General features: G+C 44.0%; 1 pseudogene; it reads right to left on the bottom strand.

Moving 5' to 3' along the window:
• Nucleotides 1-2,352: 2,352 nt before the first annotated feature.
• On the bottom strand, nucleotides 2,353-4,199 carry LOC131489798 (small ubiquitin-related modifier 2-like; annotated as a pseudogene).
• Between the last annotated feature and the right edge of the window lie 19,154 nt (nucleotides 4,200-23,353).

The raw sequence follows: 23,353 nt of genomic DNA, 5'->3' as shown, positions 1-23,353 counted from the left end.
AAAACGGGCAGAGGATACGAATAGACATTTTTCCAAAGAAAACATCCAGATGGCCAGCAGACACATGAAAAGATGCTCAATGCCGGTAATCATCAGGGAAGTGCAAATCAAAACCACAGTATCACCTTACTGCTGTCAGAATGGCTAGTATCAGAAAGACAAGAAGTAATAAGTGTCGGCGAGGACGTGGAGAAGGGGAATCCTGGTGCCATATTGGTGGGAATGCAAGTTGGTGCAGCCACTGTGGGAATCAGGATAGAGGTTACTCAACGAATCAGAAATACAATATGATCTAATAATTCCACGACTGGGTATTTATCCAAAGAAAAAGAAAATACTGATATGAAAAGATATACGCAGCCCTCTGTTTATTGCAGCATCGTTTAAATAACTAAGACGAGGAAGCAACACAAGCATCCATTGATAGATAAATGGATAAAGAAGATGTGGTATCTACATGATGGAATATTATGCGTCCATAAAAAGAATAAGATCTTGCCATTTGCAACCACATGGATGGACCTAGGGGGGTATTAAGCTAAATGAAAGAAGCCAGAGAGAGAAAGACAAATACCGTATGATTTCCCTTATATGTGGAACCTAAAAAACAAAACAAATGAAGAAACAAACAAACAAAAAACCCAAACCGACACTTAAATGCAGAGAACGAACTGGTGGTTGTCGCGGTGGGGGAGTAGGGAACGGGTGAAATAGATCAAGGGGAGAGGCACAAACTTCCAGTTACAAAATAAGTAAGTCATGGAGATGAAAAGTACAGCCTAGGGAACATAGTCAATACAATTGTAATAACATTGTATGGTGACAGATGGTGACTGCACTTACCATGGTGAATACTAACGTATAGAATTATCAAATCACTACATTGTACACCTCAAACTAATATAACATTGTATGTCAACCATACTTCAATAATAAATAAATAATAGAATAATAATAATTAGTAAAATGAAGTTACATTTTTATACTTCTGAGTCTATGATATGTGAAAATTTATACTCACTGCTATTTGCATTTGGTTGTTCAAAGTGTTTAAGACTTTCCTTACCCTGCAGTTTCCACGGGGCAATGATACACTTGTCTTGTTGTAATCTATTCACATGCTAAGAAGCATTTTCCCTGCTCCTGGATCTTCACTGAAATAGGGATTAGAAGACTTTAAAAGAAACATCTACCAGTTGCAACATATAGACTTTATATGGATCCTGATTCAAACAGACTTTAAAGAAAAACTTATAGGATAATGGGGGAATTGGAACCCTGGTTGAATAGTTTATAATGTCAAGAAAAATTATTGTTAATTTTCAAAGATGTAATGATGGATATATATATACATGGATACATCCACACATAATGAAAGATTTATGGGTGAAACGATATAATGTCTGGGATTTGCTTCTAAATAATCTGGTGTGGGGCTGGGGGATTGCTAGGTTCATAGAACACACAAGTTTTGTCATGGATTGAATTTGGGGTGATGGGTTTGTTACATTTGTTCATTATGGCAAAATACTCTTTTTTATTTTGTGTATTTGAAACTTTTCATTAAAAAGAGGGGTGCCTAGGTGGCTCAGTCGGTTAAGCGTCTGACTTCAGCTCAGGTCATGATCTCACAGTCCATGAGTTCGAGCCCCGCATCGGGCTCTGTGCTGCTGGCTCAGAGCCTGGCGCCTGCTTCGGATTCTGTGTCCCCCTCTCTCTCTGCCCCTCCCCCCACTCATGCTCTGTCTCAAAAATAAATAAAAACATTAAAAAAAATTTTTTTAGAGAAAAGAAGCCTGGCATGCCTGTGTGGCTCAGTCACTTAAGTGCCTGACTTCCGCTCAGTTCATAACTTTTTGGTTCATGAGTTCCAGCACTGTCTACTGTCTCTACTGTCAGCACGGAGTCCACTTTGGATCCTCTGTCTCCCTCGCTCGCTGCCGTTCCTCTGCTTGTGTGCTCTCTCTCTCTCTCTCAAAAATAAATATGAAAACATAAAAAAGAAAAAAAGGAAAAGAAAAGAAGCCAGTTTGGTTCCATTCTGGTTTTGATGACTTATGTGGCAGGGAGGCCACGCCCTGCTGGGTTACAGGGCTCCTGAGAGGGCTACCTCTTTGCCACGCAGGAGCTGTTCCAGGTACAAGAAGCCTTTCCCTCTCTCCCTTCATTCCTCTCAAGGCTTCTTGGCAGAAGTCCTACTGCTCTTCCATTTCATGCTTCTCCTAATTATTCCCAACAAAGAGAAACTTGAAATTCACATATGCTGCCACCGAACATCTTGTTGCTGAAAGGGCATACAGAAATAGCCCAAAGAGCAGAGTCTGTGGCAGAGAAAGCATCTGGGGAAAGATTTCTGCCTTGTTTTTCCTTAAAATAAGGTTATTTAGCATAGGTCTCAGAAAAACATAGTGAGCCACATTTCATTTTTCTGTTAATTGCATTTGAACTGAGAAAAGAAGTAAAAAAGCATTTTCTTCGTTGCCTTTTTTTAAACAAGAAATTTATTCAAACAACAAGTTGCATACCTTGAAGGGAAATTATCTAGGAATTCTTTTAGAGTAATTTATCTCTACTTAACGTCAGGTGTCCCCACACATAACAGCTATATACAAAAAAAGTTGTAAAATTATCCTTGGTTGTATAATGATAAATGAAAAACATTAAAATTCTCCAGTTGAACAGTGAAATGAAAAGATGCTCAATACCAGTAATCATCAGGGAAATGCAAATCAAAACCACAATACAACCCTACTGCTATCACCTAAAAGAAGAATTTTTATTTTATTTTATTTGTTGTTGTTGTTGTTGTTGTTGTTAAAGAGTGAAAGCAAAATAACTTACTGGAATACAAATATAAGAGCCGAATGGGCATTCCATGAAGGGAGAAAGGGTGTATTTTCAGAGAGGCAGTATTTTTCTCCATTCCACGTCCACTTGATGTCAATCAAAACATATCATTGTCCATTTATTTGAACATAACGACAGCAACAAAAGCCAGTATGCTTGTGCACGTACACTAATTACTTTATGAACAATAAAAGAATGGGGAGAGGGGAAATGAAAGAACAGAGAAAACGATACTGTACGCTACAAGTCAGGATGTGGTGGAACCAGATTGCAATTTTCTAACTGAGAATGTCTTCCTTCTTAGTCTGGAGGAACAGAGTTCTGGAGTGAAGCAGCAGATTCCCTTTTTGTTAGACACCTCCTACCTGCTGCCGGAACACATCAATTGTATCTTCCTCATCCATGTCCAACTGTGCAGGTGTGTCTGTTTTAATGGATCGGCTGCCCATCAAATTGGAATCTCATCCGCCTCATTGACAAACCCTGTCATTCACAATAGGCTTTCAACAGTTCACTAAGTAGTGTATGCCTCTTAATCTTACACTGTGTCACAGAATGATCCTTGCCTGCCACCTTCAAATGAATGATCATGGTTCTTGGTCTTGACTCATTCCTTGGGTTCTTCATTGGTCACGGTGAGCCCCAGGGACTCCTCAGCTGCTCCTTCACAAAGAAGGTACCAGGCTGGCACTGAACAAGCACATAGCAGCCCCAGGAGCAGCAGGAGGAAGAGGGAGCAGCGGTCAAAAAACATATTCTGAAATAAAAAAATTAGTCTCTTGGAAGTGTAAATTTAATTTGTTAGAATCTACTAGACCAGGGTAGGGGAAGATCTTTATTATGGGAATTATTTCCAGTTGATTAATTGTGAAATAGCTGAGACTGAGCTGGAGAAGTCTGAAACTCACAGGTAACTGACATACTTGTGTAAGATAAAGGTCTTAGCAGGGAAGGGCTTCTCAACACAGCCAAAAGAGCAAGGAATGTTCCTTTACAGCAGCATTAAAAGAATAAAAGATTTGGGAATGAATTTAACAAAACAAAATGTCTACTTGGAAAACTACAAAACATTGTTGAAAGAAATTAAGGAAGATTTAAATAAATGAGAAGATATCTCAGGTTCAAGGATCAGAGGACTTAATATTCTGTCAAGATGTCAGCACTCCCCGAAATGATCCACAGAGTCATTCACTGCTATCCCCATCAAAATTTCAGTTGGGTTCTTTGCAGATATTCACAAAATGATCCTGAAAATCACATGGAAACACAAGGGACTCAGAAGAGCCAAAATATTCTTGAAAAAGAAGAACAAAATTAGAGGACTCACTTCTCGAAACAAAAACTGATTTTAAAGCTACAGTGATCAAGACAATGTGTTCCCAGCATAAAGACAGACATATAGTTCAAAGGAATTGGATTCAGGGTCCAGAAATAAACCTTCACATTGCAGTTGATTTTCTTTTTTTTCTTTCTTTTTTTTTTTTTTTTGCAGTTAATTGATTTTCAATAGGGTCCAAGGCCATTCAGTGGAGAAAAGAATAGTCTTTTCAATAAATGGTTCTTGGATAACCAGGTAAAAGAATGAAATTAGATGATCTACCATGCCCCGTATACAAAAATTAACTCCAAATGGGTCAAGAACCTAATTTAAAACTGTAACAGTCTTTAGAAAACACACAGATGTAAATCCTTGTGATTTTGGATTAGGTAATGATTTTTTAAGACATGACACCTGAAGCATAAGCAACTGAAGAAAACATCGACAAATCGAGCTTTATCAAAATTAAAAAAATTTGTGATTCAAAGAACACCATCAAGAGAAGTAAAAAAAAAAAAAAAAAAGGACAACCTATAGAATGGGAGAAAATATTTGTAAATCATATATCTGACAAAGGATTGATACCTAGAATATATAAAACACTGTTACCACTCAACAATAAGAAGATATATAACCCAATTGAAACACAGGTGTAGGATCAGAGAAGACATTCTCCAAAGAAGATATGCAAGTGACCAGCATGCACATGAAAAGATGTTTCAACACAATTAGCCATCAGGGAAATGCAACTCAAAACCACAATGTGATACACTTCACACTACGATAGCTATCATCACAAAGACAGATAATAAAAAGTGGTGGCAAAGATACGGAGAATTAGGACCCACCAATATTGCTGATGGGAATGTAAAATAATGCAGTTCCTATAGAAAATAGGTTGGCAGTTCCTCAAATGCTCAAACATAGAGTCATCACATGGCCTTGCAGTTCTACTCCTAGGTATATACCCAAGAGAAATGAAAACATATGTCTACACAAAAACTTATACGTGAACGTTCGTAGCAGCCTGGAGGCTGGGTGACCACTGATGAGATGGCTGTGTCACAGGGCAGGCTACTGGTTGACAGCTCAGCTGGGTCTGGGGTCCTGAGAACTTGAGTCCGTGTTCATGAACTCCTCCATGGACTGTTCTCCTTCCCCAAGCCATGATGACTGGACTTGAAGAAGGAGAGGGAACATCCCAAGACACAAGCAGTAAAAGCTGCCAGCTTCTTAGGGCCTGAGTCTAGAAACTGGTACCATTACCTCTGTTGCATTTTATTGGTTGAGCAGTCACAGAACCTAGATTCAAGAGGAGGGGACATTGACCTCAACTCTTGATGAAAAGTGTGTTAAAATTTTGATGACATGTTTTATAACTGCCTCACCCCATAGTAATTTCCAGAGCTGGGATGTGACTCCAGGAATGTCTGAATCAGAGAGTTCAAAGTCTTAAAAATTCTGATTTACATTTCAAATAGGAAGGGTGAGGGGCGCCTGGGTGGCGCAGTCGGTTAAGCGTCCGACTTCAGCCAGGTCACGATCTCGCGGTCCGTGAGTTCGAGCCCCGCATCAGGCTCTGGGCCGATGGCTCGGAGCCTGGAGCCTGTTTCAGATTCTATGTCTCCCTCTCTCTCTGCCCCTCTCCCATTCATGCTCTGTCTCTCTCTGTCCCAAAAAAAAAAAAAAACAAAAAAAACGTTGAAAAAAAAAATTAAAAAAAAAAAAAAAATAGGAAGGGTGAGAGACCCTGGCATGGAAGAGCGGGAAAGCTATTTAAAATATTTTTAGTTAGGGGTGGCTGGCTGGCTCAGTTGGAGGAGCATGTGAATCTCGATCTTTAGGTCATGAGTTCCAGCCCCATGTTGGGTGTAGAGATTACTTAGATGAAATAAAACTTAAAAGCAATAAAATATTTTTAGTTGGTTTTAGGAGGGATGTTGTTGCTGCTGTATTACCCTGTTCATAATCATGACCATTTTGAATAAAATTATTGGCAATATTTATGGCAAATTTCAGTGATGTCATTTTAACGCTGAATTTCTGAAGGGGGGAAGGTCACTTATATTAGAGACGAGGCGATGAAAAGAACAAACAGAAGAAGGGCTTGTTTCCCTTTTAGCAACAGATCTGAAGACAGGACTTGCCATGAACAGAAAGAGCTCTGTCTATACTTTGGTTTTGAAGGAGAAGAAAAGTCCCTTTATAGTGGGCATGTCTTAACTCAACACCACGTTTCTCAGCTGGGCTTTAATCCTAGGGCTACAATCAAACCATTCAAAACCCTATCATTATACCTGACAGATGGGGCATGTGCCAGCATGATTCAGACCTGGTAGGACATCAAAATGGGAAGTCAGGGCTTTGTTCAATTGTTGGTTTTAAGATGCAAATAGAATCCAGCCCCTTTCCTATTTTATTCTGCCATTGTTCCTCAAAGTTTTTCCCCAGAGGATAGAGAAATTCCAGCCATTGCCCTCATTTGCTTTGGGGATCTTGGGTTTTAATACCACTACAGATGAAGATTTGCATAAATCACAGCTGCTAAAAGCTGACTTAAGTGAATAGACATTGTAAATAGGATCTTGATGCCTGGATAATATGAGGTGCTTGGGAGGGAAGCTAACATAACAATATGTGGTATTGGAGCATCATTACTAAAACAATGCACTTGAGTAGGTCCAGGGATAGTTATTTTCTTGTGGTACTCATCAGCAAGGAGAAAATAGTCATTTTTGCTAACCACTGAGTTTATTTCTCAGAGTAAGACATCCTTACTGGGATTCCCAACGGCTGCTATCCTGGGCCACACTGGGATGAGCTTACATGCAGCTAGGCATAGATGATATCTGCCAGGACGCTGCCTCTGGGGTCCTGGTTCTCGGACCAGTCCACTGAAAGGGCTTTGTGACGATAATTCACAGGAGCAGACTACAGTCTTGGAAGAAGGACAACAGCTTAAATAGACAGTTCTACTAAAGGAACAGGCAAGAAAGCTGCTTCCTGGGCTGACTTTCTGAGAGCTGCCTCCTTAGGACTAGGAAGGATGAGGACTCTGGCATTGGATGGCATGGTCAGAGGGCCCAGAGAAAAGTTGTTTCTTTCTGCTGTGTCCTGCCCTGAGTGCTCAGGGACCTACCAACAACATTCCCAGAATCTTTGCCTGGCGGGGCTGATAAGCCATTTGCTGCTGCTTTGCAGAGGCTGGAACCCTTCCGTCCCTAATGGACCAGAAGCCATTAGCAAGATCGATCGGTGGCCAGGATGCTGCTCTAGCCCCTCCCTGGGTGATTTATGATCTCGGTGCTGAGATAGGAGCGCTGATGGACTGTCTTCCCAAGATGTGGTCCACTCTGCCCTAGAATTCTTTCAACACAAGCCTTTAATCAGGAGCATAGACCCCCAAGGTTTGAAGAATTATTAAAAGTTGGGCAGAATTTGAGGTTGACAATTCGACATCAGTGATGGTCTGAGGCTGCATACTTGGAAAGGCAACTGAAAGGGTTAAGAGAAAAAGGCTGGTGGGATGGGAGCCACTGGAAGAACAAAGTTTTGGTTGAGTGGCTCAGCTCTGGGTAAAGACAGCATCACGAGTAAGGGTTTAAAGCCCCTGTGAATCTCATCTCCTCTCTGTGGCCTTTGCCTTCTCCACTTCTTCCAGCTGAGTCACCTCCAGTCAACCCTGTGGACTTTCTGAACCAAACTGGACAGAGAGCACTGTATCAGCAACTTTACCCCGCCTGCAGGGGATTTAGGGGATCAGAGATTTCCTTGGGGTGCTGGTGGCGGGGGGCTATTGACTACTCAGTACCAATTCTTTTTCAAAAAATTCTTGTGGTGGGGCGCCTGGTTGGCTCAGTCGGTTGAGTGTCCGACTTCGGCTCAGGACATGATCTCTCAGTTTGAGCCTCATATCGGGTTCCCTACTGTCAGCCTGTCAGCTCAGAGCCCACTTTGGATCCTCTGTCCCCCTCCCTTTCCCCCTCTGCCATTTACCCATGTGCTCTCTCTCTCTCCCTCTCTCTCTCAAAAAACAAACAAAACATTTAAAAACAATCCTTGTGGTGACAATACCTAACATAAAGTTTATTGTTTTTATTAACCATTTTTAAGTGTGCAGTTCAGTGATATTTCAAAAAATTTTATTTATTTATTTATTTATTTATTTAGAGAGGCAGAAAGAGAGAGGGAGAGAGACAATTTCCAGCCCAGCCCCAAGCCCAACGTGGGGCTCGATCTCACAAACTGTGAGATCATGACCTGAGTCGAAATCAAGAGTCAGAGGCTTAACTCATTGAGCCACTCAGGTGCCCCTCAGTGGAATTAAGGTCACACACATTATTGTACATCCCTCTCTACAAAATTTCCATCTTCCCAAACTTTGAACCCATGGAACAATAACTCCCCACTTACCTTCTCCCTCCAGGCCTTTGCAAGGACCATTCTGCTTTCTGTATCTATGAATATGACTACTCTGGGTGCCTCATGTAGATGGAGTCATATAATATTTGACCTTTTTATGACTTGCTTGCTTCACTTAGCATCAAGGTTCATCATGTTGTAGCATTGTCAGAATTTCCCACCTCGTGAAAGCTGAATAATATTCTATTGTGTGTTTACACCACATTTTGTTTTTCCGTTCATCTACTGATGGACATTCAGGTTGTTTCCACCTTATGGATTGGGAATAATGCTGCTATGAACATGTATGCACCAATATCTTGCGCCCCTGTTTTCAACTCTCTTGGGTATACACCCAAAAGTGGAATTCATGAATCATATGAGAGTCCTATGTTTAATATTTTGAGGGTTTGTGGGGCACCTGGGTGTCTCAGTCGGTTAAGCTTCCGACTACAGCTCCGGTCATGATCTCGTGACCCATGAGTTCGAGCCCCGTGTCCGGCTCTGTGTTGTCAGTTCAGAGTCTGGAGCCTGCTTTGGATTCTGTCTCCCTCTCTCTCTGCCCCTTCCCCACTCACTCTCTGTCTCTATCAAAAAATTAATAAATGGTAAAAAAAAATATTTTGAGGGTTTGTTATACTGTTTTCTACAGCAGCAATGCAACAGGTTTCTAATTTCTCCACATCCTTGTTAACACTTGTTATTTTCTGTTTTTCCCCCCTTAATGGTAGCCTTTCTAATGGGTGTGAAGTGGTTTCTCATTGTGGTTTTGATTTGCGTTTCCCTAATGACTCATCATGTTGAGCATCATTTCATGTGTGTATCTTCTTTGGAGATCTATGTCTATGTAAGTCTTTTGCCCATTTTTTAAATTGGGTTTTTGTCGTTCTTGTTTTTGTTGTTGTTGTTGTTGTTGTTGTTGTTTTGTCTTTGAGCTGCAGGAGTTCTTTATAGATGCTGGATATTAGTCCCTTAAGAGACAGACGATTCACAAATATTTTCTCCCATTCTGCAAGCTGCCTTCCACTTTGTTGAAAATGTCCTTTGTTGCACACAGTTTTAAAATTTTGGTGAGGTCTAACTTGTCTATTATTTCTTTTGTTGCCTGTACTTCTGGTATCATACCCAAGAAATCATTGCCAAGTCCAATGTAATGAAAGTTTCCTCTATATTTTCCTCTAAAAGTTTAATATTTTTAGCTCTTTTGTTTAGGTCTTTGATCCATTTTCAATTATCTTTTTTTATATAGTATAAGGAAAAGGGTCCGATTTCATTCCTTTGCATGTAAATACCCAGTTTTCCCAACCCTATTTGTTGAAAAGACTGTCTTTTCCCCACTGAATGGCAGTGCCCATTCTTTTCTGACTTTGGGAGATTCTGCTCGCCCAAACCTTTCAGATTCCATGTAGGTCTAGGTAGAGTTAAGTGTCCCTGTCACAAGTCTGACTGTGCATTTAACCTTTGGGATCTGCCATCAACTCCTTGCATTCATAGGAATCAAATGTAGACTGGAATTAAACAAGATTTAGGTTATCTGGTTAGTACATATGGTAACATTAGCGTGCAGTCCAATTTAGCCTTGAAAATCTTTGTATCGCCCTAAAATTACATTGAATGACACACCTCAGTCAGTCAATCACAGCTGGTTTCCCCTTCTGTGTTAGAACGGACTGCTTTTTGACAGTGGGTGGGATTTGAGCATCAGATGCAGTTGATTGGCCTGCATTTAGGGACATTTTTAATGAAAATTATGAATCTATACCAATAAAATCGCATCCACAATATCTAGATGCTCACAAGGGGCACCCAAGCATAGAGATTATCCACAGGAACAGGAACACAGAGATTTGTCCACACAAAGCCCTCACTTCCCACTCACTGCTCTTTCCAAGGAACATGTCCACTGGGTGAGGTGTGCTGCTGGGACTAATGCATTGTGCTTTCTCTTACTCTCTGCATATTGCAAAAGGTTTAACTTGCATAAGTTAAAAGGCATATTGTATGGCTCCTCTATGGGCCACAGACAGCTGGGCATCTAGCTTGTTTGTGGGTTCCAAAATCACTCTTCGTCTACCTTCATCTTGCTCCTCTTTGCACTTCATTGACTGGGAGTACCTTGGCCTTCTGACTTCAGTGTGGCTTTGGCCTTGGCTCCACTCCTGGATTAAAACGTCTCCTTGTGATTTGGCTTCTGGATGGCTGAAACTCCTTGGTTCTTGGGTTGTTGTTTGTTGAAGGTTGGTTGGCTTTCGAATGAACTTCTCAACTTGGACTGCTAGACTGCGGGGTTCAGGTTCACAACTGAAGGGCCTGCCCTTCTTCTATCCCTATGTGTCCTAGGCCACTGCCCAATGACGGCTTTTTTACTCATCCCCTTCTCTCCAGTGGAGAGAGAGAGAGAGATCAGACATTGAGGGGTCCCAGTCTTCCGGAATCTCTTTCTCAGACTGGCCCTGGCTGCAGCTTGGAATCTCTGGGCTGGGGCTGGGCTCTTTTTTCCCTGGGACATCCTAGACCTTGCTGAGGGAGGAAGGAAACTTTTCGTACCACTTCTGAAATATCATCTGGGAGCTAGGTGGTCGCTGTGGACCTTGGAGCCACAACAGAGTCACTCTTCTCTGGACACTCTATCACTCTGAGTTTCTGAAAAATGTCTTGTCAATTCCAATCTCCTTTTACTCTTGATTTATCTCAATGTGCTCACTAGTTAACGGTCACTGTTAGCTTACTAGGGTAGACTCTCTGGTCTTGCACCTAGGATGTGATTGGCCTTCCCAGTGCTGGCCACTGTCTTGAGGTTCTTTGGGTTGACTGCCTCATTCTTCTGCTCACACCGAGGGGGACATCTTCCATGGTGCTCTCACCACTGGTTTATAGTAGGAAACCAAACAGAACAAACCAAATCCTAACAATATTTTCCACACTGAGGGGCCATGGCTACTCCTACCAATGCCAAGAAACTGGACCTTCCATCCCAGATATGTCCACTTCCAGAGCTGGTGGGGAAGCCAAAGATATAGCAGACTGAACCAGAAGCTCCCACTCACCATGGTGTGAATAGAATTGGGACACCTATGGTCCTTGCCCATCTCCAGCATCCATAGACTTTCTGATAGAGTTTTTGAGCAGCCCAATAAGTGCCATTCCTTGAACACCTCCATGCACCTTCTCTGTGCTTTAACTATACAATGGACAGACAATGGCTCATTTTCACAACCCTTGGAGGGAAGGCATTAAAATCTCTGATTTGTGGTCAATCGAAACGGAGATCTGGATGGCTCAAGCAGCTTGCCCAGAGGCACATGACCGGTGACTGGTAAACTCTGTACTGTCTGATTCCAAACCTCTAATTTTTAACACTTCACCACACAGGTGACCATCAAAATGCTGAAGTAGCTAAATCTCATCTTTGTTCCTTTCAGCTTTCCCTCCTCCTCCTATGCTCCATCGTGAAGCCACAATTCACTACAGTCCCTCATTTGGTCCTGGGGTCTCAGGTGGAATCCTGAACTACAGTTCATTCCCTGATTTTTCTCCTCATTCTGAAATAATTGGCCCTGGGGTCATCCCAGTAGGTATGGTGTTGGATAATTCATCATGCAAAAAGGTTGCAATATTAATAGGGGAGAGTGGCTCCATCTGTCTTCCTGTTCATCGTATGTTTGCACTTTAACAGAACTCTAGCTCAGAGGACCATTGGTAGGAATTCAAGGCATTGCAACAACCCTGGAATGGAAAACATTTTTGGATAAGCCTTGTCGGTATCCTGCAAATCTCAACACAACAGAAGCCCAAGAACACAGGGGACCACAACATTGACTGTCCCTTGGTGGGGAGGGGAAAGACTTCATCTCCTTCCTGACTCCCTCTTCGTAAGTGCTGTGATGAGACGGAAGGGCTTTGTGGCCAGCACTCTAAGCACTTTGATGGGATGTATGAGGTCAGAGACTTGAAATCACCCTCAAGGAACCAGACAGCAAGGCAGGCGATAAAGCAGTAGGGGATCAGCCTGGAGCAGACAGAGAGGGTTTAAATCCAAGATCTGCCATTTGCCCCATTACCCACTCTGGGCCTTAGTTTCCTAAGACAGGGATAACAACACTTAACTCAGAAGTCTGCAAGGACTAAAGGAGTGCTCCATATGATTAGTTATGTACGTCCTGGGAGAACAGCCGGCAAATGACATCTCAAGAAGTGCAAAACATGGGGTGCCTGGCAGTCTCCGTCGGTTGAGCGACTCTTGATTTCGACTCAGGTCCTGATGCCAAGGTTGTGGGATCAAGCCCTGTGTCGGGCTCAGCACTGAGCGTGGAGCCTGCTTGAGATTCTTTCTCTCTCTCCCCCTCTACCCTTCCTCCCCTCAGGCTCTCTCTTTCTCTTAAAAACAAAAAAATAAAGGGGCGCCTGGGTGGCGCAGTCGGTTAAGCGTCCGACTTCAGCCAGGTCACGATCTCGCGGTCCGTGAGTTCGAGCCCCGCGTCAGGCTCTGGGCTGATGGCTCGGAGCCTGGAGCCTGTTTCCGATTCTGTGTCTCCCTCTCTCTCTCTGCCCCTCCCCCGTTCATGCTCTGTCTCTCTCTGTCCCAAAAATAAATAAAAAACGTTGAAAAAAAAATTAAAAAAAAACAAAAAAACAAAAAAATAAAATTAAAAAAATTAAGAAGTGCAAAACACCACTGAATTGTACACTTAAAAGGGGTTAAGATGATATATTTTATGTTATGTATATGCTATGGACTGAACAGTTGAGACCCCCAAATTCTTATGTTTAAAGAATTCACTGATCCCCAGCGTGAAGGTATTTGGAGGTGGGGCCTTTGGGAGGCAATTAGGTCATGAGGGTGTTGACCTCATGGTGGGATTAGTACCCTTAGAAGAAGAGACAGGAGACAGCTTGCACCCTCCCTGCTCTTTACCACACAAACACACAGCAAGAAGACAGCCATCTGCAAACCAGCCAGAGAGCCTCACTAGACAATGGCACTTCCAGACCTTGGCCTTAGACTTCCCAGCCTCCAGAATGTGAGAAATAAACGTGGATCGTGTAAGCCACTCAGTCTGTCGTGTATTTGTTATAGCAGCCCAAGCTGACTAAGACAATATATTCGAACCATAATTTTTTTTTTTTAATTTTTTTTTCAACGTTTTAATTTATTTTTGGGACAGAGAGAGACAGAGCATGAACAGGGGAGGGGCAGAGAGAGAGGGAGACACAGAATCGGAAACAGGCTCCAGGCTCTGAGCCGTCAGCCCAGAGCCCGACGCGGGGCTCGAACTCATGGACCGCGAGATCGTGACCTGACTGAAGTCGGACGCCCAACCGACTGCGCCACCCAGGCGCCCCTCGAACCATAATTTTTAAAGAGCGCAAAATGACACGGCACTGATCCACTCGCGCCCTTTCTGCATTCTTCCCAGATTAAGATAATTCCCTGAGGGTGACACCTGACTCCTTCCCTCCTTCCCTCACATTTTAGCCAAATGTCACAGTGTTGGGGGTGCAGGCCTGGACCTCCTCTTTTGGAGAAGTGATTTGGGACTCGCTGAGTCCGGGCCTCGTTCTTTACCCTATCACATGAAGGCCCAAAGTGGGAGTTCTGATGTAGACCATAGCAGAGTTGATGCAAAGAATGAGAAGAATCCCTCTGTGGTCACTTTGACGGGGGAGCAGCCTGGGCCTGCCCAAAGACCCAGACTGAGAGAATCTGTCAGCCAGTTTCCATCACTGGGCCACGTGGATTGGCATATGGCAGCCGGCAGAGAGCCCTTCAGGGCCAGCAGGCTCTCCCTCACCAGTGGCTCTGGTCTCACTTGCCTCCTGGCAAAGAACGGACATAAGCTGTAGCAGGATATGGGCCCAGAGGCTACCGGACAGGTGACCCTGACGGAGTCTCAACAGATGAGTCACCTCCCAAGTCTCAAAGAAGGAAAACGGATTTGCAAAGAAAGAATGCAGACGACATCCTCTCCTGATGGAGGGAGACCCTCCCTGAGAGCACAGAACCTCGGAGCTGGACTCCTCGTTGAAGTCAGGAGCTCTCTCCTTGTTGAAGTAGCTGGAAGGCACAGAGGGGATGGGAGGAGGCAGAGAGCTAGCAGGAAAGAGCGACAGGCCTTCAAGGGCGCTCAGTGATTTTGTGAACAACCTGGCAGGGGGCAGGAAACAAGCACAGAAAGTCCAAAACAGCCCTGGCGTGGGGAGGTCCCCAGGCAGGTGTGACTGCAGTCAAGGGGGACTTCCATTCTCACCCGCAGGGGACTCTTTGAGATGCTATTTGCAACATGCAGCGACACGCATGAATCTCAAAAACATAATGTTGAATGGAAGAAGCTGGACAAAAGGTAGGACTCCATTTACCTGAAGTCCAAAGAGACAACCAAATCTCGTGCGGTGGAAAAATGAGCAGTTATATTCTGGCAAAGGACAGGGGCTGCTGATGGTGGGTGGCTGGAAGGGGAAGCAGGGAACATTCTGGGGTGACGGTTTTCTCTCTGGATTGGGTGGTGGTTACCGGGTTAAAAAAAAAAACTCAGTGAACAGTACACTTAAAATCTATGCATTTTACTGACTTAAATTACACCCCAATAAAATGAACTAATAAACACACACAATTATGTCCAAGTGTACAAAGCCTTATGCTAGGTGTCTATGGTCCACAGACGTAAGTCCAGTGAGAACCTGCCCTAAGGAAGCAGAGCAGATAGTAGCATAGATCAGACAAAAGACATAGTCAAAAGTCAGAGAACAAGAAACCCAGTGATGATGTCCTTAGAGGGGCAGGTACAAAGGGACACCAGAGGCTAGAGGGAACAGGATGCCTTCTGGCTGGAAGAACTGCTTCGGGCTTCATAGAGGAGGCAGCATTTGAGCTGGACTTTGAAGGGGTTGGATAAGAACCTTCCAGGTAGAATTTGGTTGAGGCGCAGATCATGAGAAGGGAGCAGTGGAAGAAAAGGCTAGAAACAGGTGGGATCCCTCTCCACAGGGTCTTGAATGTCAGGAGGAAGAGTCTGGGTTTACTAGCAGGCAGTTGAGGGGCTTCAAGCGGGAACGTGGTACTGGTGTAATATACAGGTTAGACCCAGGGAGGGGAAAGGGGAGTCTTCAGGGTGAGACCTGGTCCAGAGCCATCTGGTGTCTGCTCCCCGACGAGCGACCCACGACCTGCAGCACCGGCAGGTGCTGTCCATCCTGAGTGTGTCAGAAGGGCAGACGGCTGGGTGGATTCCACGTAGGGAATCAGAATCTGCATTTTAACAAGTTCCCTGGGGCGGGGGGGGGGGGGGGAGGGTGGTTCGCATGCACATCAACATTTAAAAAACACTGGTCTATAGATTAGATAATGGAATAGCGGTCTTGTGTGGGGGCAGGGGGTTCTGAATCGGTCCTTTGTTGCCTGAAATCCTGAGCACAAAGGGGGAATGTACATAGAGGATGGATCTTTACCCTGTTGCCTGAGGGGACTGGAAGGGCGTTGATTTCTGGAGCCTGAGGGAGAGCAAAGCGAACTCAGGGTAAGGCAGGGGGAAAAAATCCAGACCAGAAGTGCCGTTGCTTCTCCAGTTCACACTGGCATCTTACAGCAAAGGCCTCTGTGGGTTAGAAATGGTGGAATCAATATTCTCGACTGCAGAGAGTGGAAGCCGGGATTACTCCATTTGAATAATTTATTACCCCCTAGCATTAGGAGTTGAAGACTTGCCAACTACCAAGTTCTTTAAAAGGTCACGGTCCCTTTCTATCCTTTTCTTCCTGCCCTTTCAGGCTAGCCCTCCATATGCTTTGCCAGACTTTGTCAGGATGATTCTAGTTTTTTTTGTTTTGGGGTTTTTTTTAATAGCTACTTTGTCCATGGTGAATTTTTTCTGTTTAAAAGAGCTGACTTTTGAGAAGGGCTCTGTTTGGGTCTGAGCACAGTGAATATCTGGTAAATGAAGGCTACTGTTGCTGTCATCTCCTGTGTTTATCTAAACTCATCCTGTCCTATGGCTCATGTGCTTTAGTCCCTGTCCTTGTCCCCTGGCCTACCCAAGACTTGTATCTTGCCTGGCTCATTTAACAATTTCCCCATCGGTTTATATCATGAAATATTTGGAAACAAAGACAAGTTGAAGCGCTTTTAAAGTAACCACTCATCCACCAGACCACCTAGACTTTGCTATGAATATTTGCTACCTTCGTTTTATTCCGTATTTATCTACTTACCCATCCCCCTTTCCATCCATGAACACATTTACCTTTTTGGATGCATTTCTGTTTGTTGTTGTCGTTGTTTTTTCTTTTGAGCTAAAGTTAAACCGTGTTCAAATCTTGAAGGTTTTCACTTCTTGAGTTTTGGTGATTGCCTAAATCTGTGTAAACTAAGCTCCTACCTACCAAGGGACCAGAACTTTTGCCCTTTCCCGGTTGGTTTCCAGCACCTCCCTCACCAGAGGCACCATTGATCTGATCTTTTTCTATCATAAGGTACTTTTATTTTTATTTTTTTATTTTTTATTTTTTTTAATTTTTTTTTTCAACATTTTTTATTTATTTTTGGGACAGAGAGAGACAGAGCATGAACGGGGGAGGGGCAGAGAGAGAGGGAGACACAGAATCGGAAACAGGCTCCAGGCTCCGAGCCATCAGCCCAGAGCCTGACGCGGGGCTCGAACTCACGGACCGCGAGATCGCGACCTGGCCGAAGTCGGACGCTTAACCGACTGCGCCACCCAGGCGCCCCGGTACTTTTATTTTTGACAGATACTTTTCTTTTTTATGTTTTTTTTTTTTTTTTTTTTTTTTTTTTTTGTCTATTGTGGAATATCCAATAAATAGAATCATACAATATGTGCACGAGTACATGCTCTTTTTTGGTCTGGCTTCTTTCACTTAGAACGATGTTTTTGAGCTTCATCTGCTTTGTTTTGTCTATCGGTCATTTGTTCATTTTTGTCACTGAGGAGTATCACACTATGTGACCATATTGCAATTTGCGTATATATCTCCATATTGACGGACACCTGGGAGTCCCCGGTGTTAGTTATTACAAATACGAGCATTCTTTTGGAAGTCTTTTTGTGGACGTATGTTTCATTTCACTTGGATAAAAGCCTAGAATAGAATTGCTGAGCCATAGGGTAGGTGTATGTTTTCGTGTCACATGAATCTGCCAGATGTCACAATTACTCCCCCCCCCCCCCCCAACAATATACGAGCTCTAGTTGCTATACCGTTGGGGCTGGCATTTTTTAATTTTAGCCAGTGACTGAGTAGTGATATCTTGTGGTTTTCATTATTCGTGTCTCCCCGATGATTAATGGTCTTGAGAGACTGTTTTCATGTGTTTACTGGCCATTTGTGAAACTTTTTTGTAAAATATCTAACCGCATCCTTTGACCTTTTAAAAATTGGGTTGTCTCTTTATTATTGAGTGGTAAGAGTTCTTTACATATCCCAGATACTAGTCTTTAGGTTTATGACAATTTTATCTGAGCCTGTGACTTCCCTACTCATTTTCTGAACAGTTACTTAATAAACAAAAGTTTTTAATTTTGGTGAAGTCAAATTTCTTGATTTTTTTCCTCTTATTTTGTTTTAAAGTGTTTTCTGTTTCCTGCCTAAGGAATGTTTCCCTACTCTCAAAGTCATAAAGATGTATGCTTTCCCTTAAAAGATTTATTACATTTGCATTAACTTTTACATTTAGGATTATGGCCCCTTCTGAGTAACATTTTCTGTATAATGGGGGGCAGGTATTGAGGTTTATTTTTTCCATTTACTTCTACATCGTTTATTGAAATGGGTCTCCCTTCTCTATTGTATTGTTTTGGAAGCTTTGTGGAAAATCAAATAAACTTTTGCTTCTGGCCAAGATGGTGTAATGGGGATGATGTTTATCATTGGGCCATAAAACACTAGAAGCCTGGACAAAATCTATGAAATAATGGCTTTGACACTGGACCACAGGCAGCCCAGGAAGGTCATCCCTGGGAGAGGGGAGACTAGTGAAGTGCATCCTGCCATGGCTGCGGCTGACTGACCAGAGAGTTTCCAAGCTGGAGAGGGGGAGGGGGACCCCCCCCCCCCCCACTGGGCCTTGTGGTCTCTCTCAGTGAAAGAGTCATACAAGGGGGTTCAGGGAGATGAAGACAGCTAAAATTGTCAAGGCAGAATGCCAGAGAGGGGAAGGAGGAGATCCACTTCTGTCCAGCTGTGAGTGAGGGGTGGGAGCCGGTAGGCACAGTCAGTAGGTTGTTTCTCTGATTACCTTTGGGACACCATCGTGCATTCTCACTCTCTGCCTCAGTGGGTTGCTGTCACCTTGTGTCTCATGCGGGCCCTGTGGGGTCAGAGGGTTTCCTCCACCTACTTCATTGGTTCCCACATGTCCGCCACAGAGGGAACCTCTCTCCACACTTGTGCCCCCTTCCAGAAGATGGCTGTGGCTTGTTCCTCTGTGTTAGACTAGATGGGGGTTCTCAGTCCTTCGGGTCCTTCCTCAGTGTTAGGCAGGGTCTCTTCCCTGGCCCCAACCCTCCTCATGATGCCTTGGCTTTCTTGTGCTGCCTGTTGTCCAACGTCAAAACCATTATTTCACAGATTTTTGTCCAGGTTTCTAGTGGTTTATGGCCCAATGGTAAATCTGGTCCCTGTTACACCATCTTGGCCAGAAGCAAAAGTTCATTTGATTTTCTACAAAGATTCCAAAGCAATACAATAGAAAGAGCTTGCACGAGAATACAGACCACTCTCCCTTGGGTCTGGGGCTTCTGGTTACTCTAAACTGTGATGTTTGGACCGCATTTAAGAATCTGTTAACATTTGGGGCACCTGGGTGGCTCAGTTGAGTGGCTCGGTGACTCTTGATTTTAGCTCAGGTCTTGATCTCAGGGTCGTGAGTTCAAGTCCCGTGCTGGGCTCCACGCTGGGCGGGAAGCCTACTTAAGAAAATTTTTTGTTGTTGTTGTTAACATGTGAGTCATTTTCTTCCTACTCGCTTCTCATGGCAGCCATGTGCCCCTTAATCTCTACCAAAGGCGAATCAGCTGTGTGTCCCATCTTTTCTCAGCTTGTCACCCTTCAAAATGATGTTCACTTCCTTGTCTGGTGGCTCCAGCTCTTCAACGGGTTTTAGAGTATTCGGCTTTTTCTTGTCGTTAGGGTGGAAGTCCCCCTCTCTCGCTAAGCGAAGAGGTGCTTGCCTCATTCATTTTAACAAACATTTGTTGGGTGCCTTGCTTGCCGGGCTCTGCACATGCAGAGGAGGTAAAACACGGTCTTGGCCATCAGCTAGCTTCACGTCTAGCGCATCAGTCTAGTGATCAGCCGCAGCCATGGCAGGACGCGCAACAGGACGTGTTCATTGCCGGTATGCACAGAAGTCGCGGAAACGGAGAGGAGCCAGCACCCTGGCCTGTCGGGGCAGCCCTGGAAAGTTAAGCTGGTGCCAATGTCTCGTCGCACAGAAGAGCAGTGATTTTCTGGTGGACAGAGAAGATGGGGACATCTTGGGCAGAGAATCACCACACCTATAGTCATGGTGGGAGGTCCGACCATGGCTGTCCTCATGGGTCCTGACCCTGATTTCCAAATTTGCTGCTGATAACCCAGTGATCTCGATTTTCTACCAGACAACCACCTGGTGCAATCATAAGCCTAGGCAAGTGGGCTCCCACTGTCCTGTCCCAGCACCGTTATAAACACACTCATGGGCTATGCGGTCCCCGTGCCTTCCTCATAAACCCCACCAGACCAGGAGTCCTTCAAGGGCAATGACGGTTTTCACATCTCTGTGTTCCTGGCATCCAGTCGTGCCTGGCTTGGGTTAAGCTCAAAAAGTGCTAGATGAGCTAAAATCAAGTAGTGTTCCTGTTTGCCCCGGCAGCGGTCAGACCACCCTCTGGCTCCCGGGTCTGAACTGTACTCTTGCCAAAACATGTCTGGGAGATGAACATACAGATTCTGGAGTCTGTTTATTTATTTCCAATTGAAGAGAGGGGACCATCTTGTTTCAGGCTGTCACTCCCTCCTGGAATTTGCAAGTCTGGTCTTCTCTAAATGTTAACTTTTAGGGAGCTAAATTATTCATCCATGCCTCTAAGCCACTGACATTTTGATTGCTGCATTCCCTGTTTAAATTTTGAATGATCTTAGATTCTATTTGCGCCCGTCTCGGCATAGTGAGAACGGCAAGAGGAAGGGAAGGAATTGCTTGCCCTGCAACACCGGCTCCAACCGTAATTCGACAGAGCAAGTTAAGTTCCGCTTAAACCCAGGAAACAAGGAAGGCATCTGTTTTCAAATGTGACATTCTTTCCCATGGGACATGTTTGCCAGCGTGTTTCATTCCTGCCTTTTGCTTTCGACTGTCTCCTTCCCTCTTCCCAGCAGGACCATGTCGTATTTCCCCAGAACGCAGCTCAGTCTTGGGCACGTGGGATGAAAGGATGCTTTGAAACATACAACACGAAAGATTTTCTAGCTCGTAATGAATTTTGGAAGAGTTAGGGTACTCAGGGGGAAAAGTAAAGAATAGTTTCCATACATGAGCCATTCAGTAATTACTCAGAAGTTTAAGATAAGTAAAACCGCCCCGAACTGTAGTCGGACTTACATTCATAGCTTTGGTGATGCAGCTGAGGCAGAAATGAAATCTGGGCAGTAGGAAGGGAAAGCTGAGAAGTGGCTTCTGGGAAGTCAGGGTGAAGCTGGTTCTTGAAGGCTGAATCAAAGCTGCTCGGGGAAGGCCTCCCAGAGGAAAACCAGCACATGCCAGGGCACTGTGTTACCTACAGTCTCAGGTTCGATCCCAGCAATAGTCACTAAATACCTATTTTCTTCATATCTCCCATTTTAGGTACGCTGTATTTTTCCTTGTGTTTTAAAATTTTATTTTTTTTTTTCAACGTTTATTTATTTTTGGGACAGAGAGAGACAGAGCATGAACGGGGGAGGGACAGAGAGAGAGGGAGACACAGAATCTGAAACAGGCTCCAGGCTCTGAGCCATCAGCCCAGAGCCTGACGCGGGGCTCGAACTCACGTACCGTGAGATCGTGACCTGGCTGAAGTCGGACGCTTAACCGACTGCGCCACCCAGGCGCCCCTTTCCTTGTGTTTTAAAATGAAACTACCCTACCACCTATAAGCTGAGTTCTTTCCGGATGATAAGTTCATGTTCTTGTCCCTTCTCTATTTAGTCTCTCCATCTCATTTCTATTTCATTCTTATTCCTTTTGTGATTTGGCTTCACATCCCTTCCCATAGTCCACCTGAAGTCCTCTTTCCCCTCTTGGGTCCTACGGCCACCCCTCCTGTCCCCTCCTGTCTGCAGGTGTGCAGCGAGCCAATGATTGGCAGTCTCCTTCTGAAGATGGACGTGGCTAAGTCTGGAGTAATCAGCAAATAATTGCACAAAGCTCTGCTTATATTTTCATCGCTACTATCCATTTAACAAATGTTTGTTGAATACCTACTATTGAGGCAGACGTATGAACAGAAATCCTCATATGTCTTGTCAAATCATAGGTGATATGAACTATTAGATAAGACAGAAAGCACTATATGGCCCCAGAGGGTTTCCCCCATTTAGGGAGCTCATGGAACGCTTAACAAGAATGGTGATCTAGGGGCGCCTGGGTGGCGCAGTCGGTTAAGCGTCCGACTTCAGCCAGGTCACGATCTCGCGGTCCGTGAGTTCGAGCCCCGCGTCAGGCTCTGGGCCGATGGCTCGGAGCCTGGAGCCTGTTTCCGATTCTGTGTCTCCCTCTCTCTCTGCCCCTCCCCCGTTCATGCTCTGTCTCTCTCTGTCCCAAAAATAAATAAAAAATGTTGAAAAAAAAATTAAAAAAAAAAAAAAAAAAAAGAATGGTGATCTGGGGCAGATATGGAGGGGGTCTCAGGCTTGGAGGGGTCTGAAGGTCATCCAATTTGGATAGCCCTTTAACCAAAAATAATTTTTTTAAGTTAATTTATTTATTTTGACAGAGAGAGAGCGAGTGAGAGAGAGAGCAAGCAAGCGAGCAGGAAAGGGGCAGAGACAGAAGGAGAGAGAAGGAGAGAGAGAGAGAGAGAGAGAAAGAGAGAATCCCAAGCAAGCTCCATGTTGTCAGCGCTGAGCCCGATGTGGGGCTTAAATTCACAAACCATGAGATCATGACCTGAGCCAAAACCAAGAGTTGGATGCTAAAGTAACTGAGCCACCGAGGTGCCCCTAACCAAAAATATTTTAATTCTATACTTTTACAGAAACAAGAAATGCTCATGTGAACACATTGCTAGAACCCCTCCCATGGTCTTAGTAGAGGACCATGCGAATGCCAGTCCTGAAGCTTAAATCTCATCGGCTTCACAATAAATCTGCTAATGGAGTTGATGTTTGAGTTGGGTTTTGAAGGTTGTCTAGGAGTTTGCCAGATAAAGAAAGAAGGCAGTAACCCACCTGGCAAAGCGATTAGTATTTGCAAGGGCCAAAGACGTGAAAATGATGTTTATCACAGCATTGATTACATGGGGTGGAATGAATGGGGAATGACATCCAAGAAATCGCACTGGGGTCAGATGGAAGACGACCCTGATGTACTGAGGAGTTTTGATTATACCCTGTATCATACACTTAACAGAATTTTACCTGAAAGAATAATATGACCATATCTGTTTTTTCAGACAACAATAGCTTATCACTGGAAGTGCTTAAAACCTTTGATGCTTTTGGGATCATCTAATTACTGAGTCTGGAATTATGATACTAAGGTTTCAATGAACAAATTAGAGCTACCTATTTTCATATGAATAGATCCTGAAATCA

Source organism: Neofelis nebulosa, chromosome 11 (genome assembly GCF_028018385.1).
Source record: "Neofelis nebulosa isolate mNeoNeb1 chromosome 11, mNeoNeb1.pri, whole genome shotgun sequence".
Taxonomy (NCBI): domain Eukaryota; kingdom Metazoa; phylum Chordata; class Mammalia; order Carnivora; family Felidae; genus Neofelis; species Neofelis nebulosa.
Note: the sequence above shows the minus strand (reverse complement) of the source record. Positions and strands in the feature narration are given on the sequence as shown.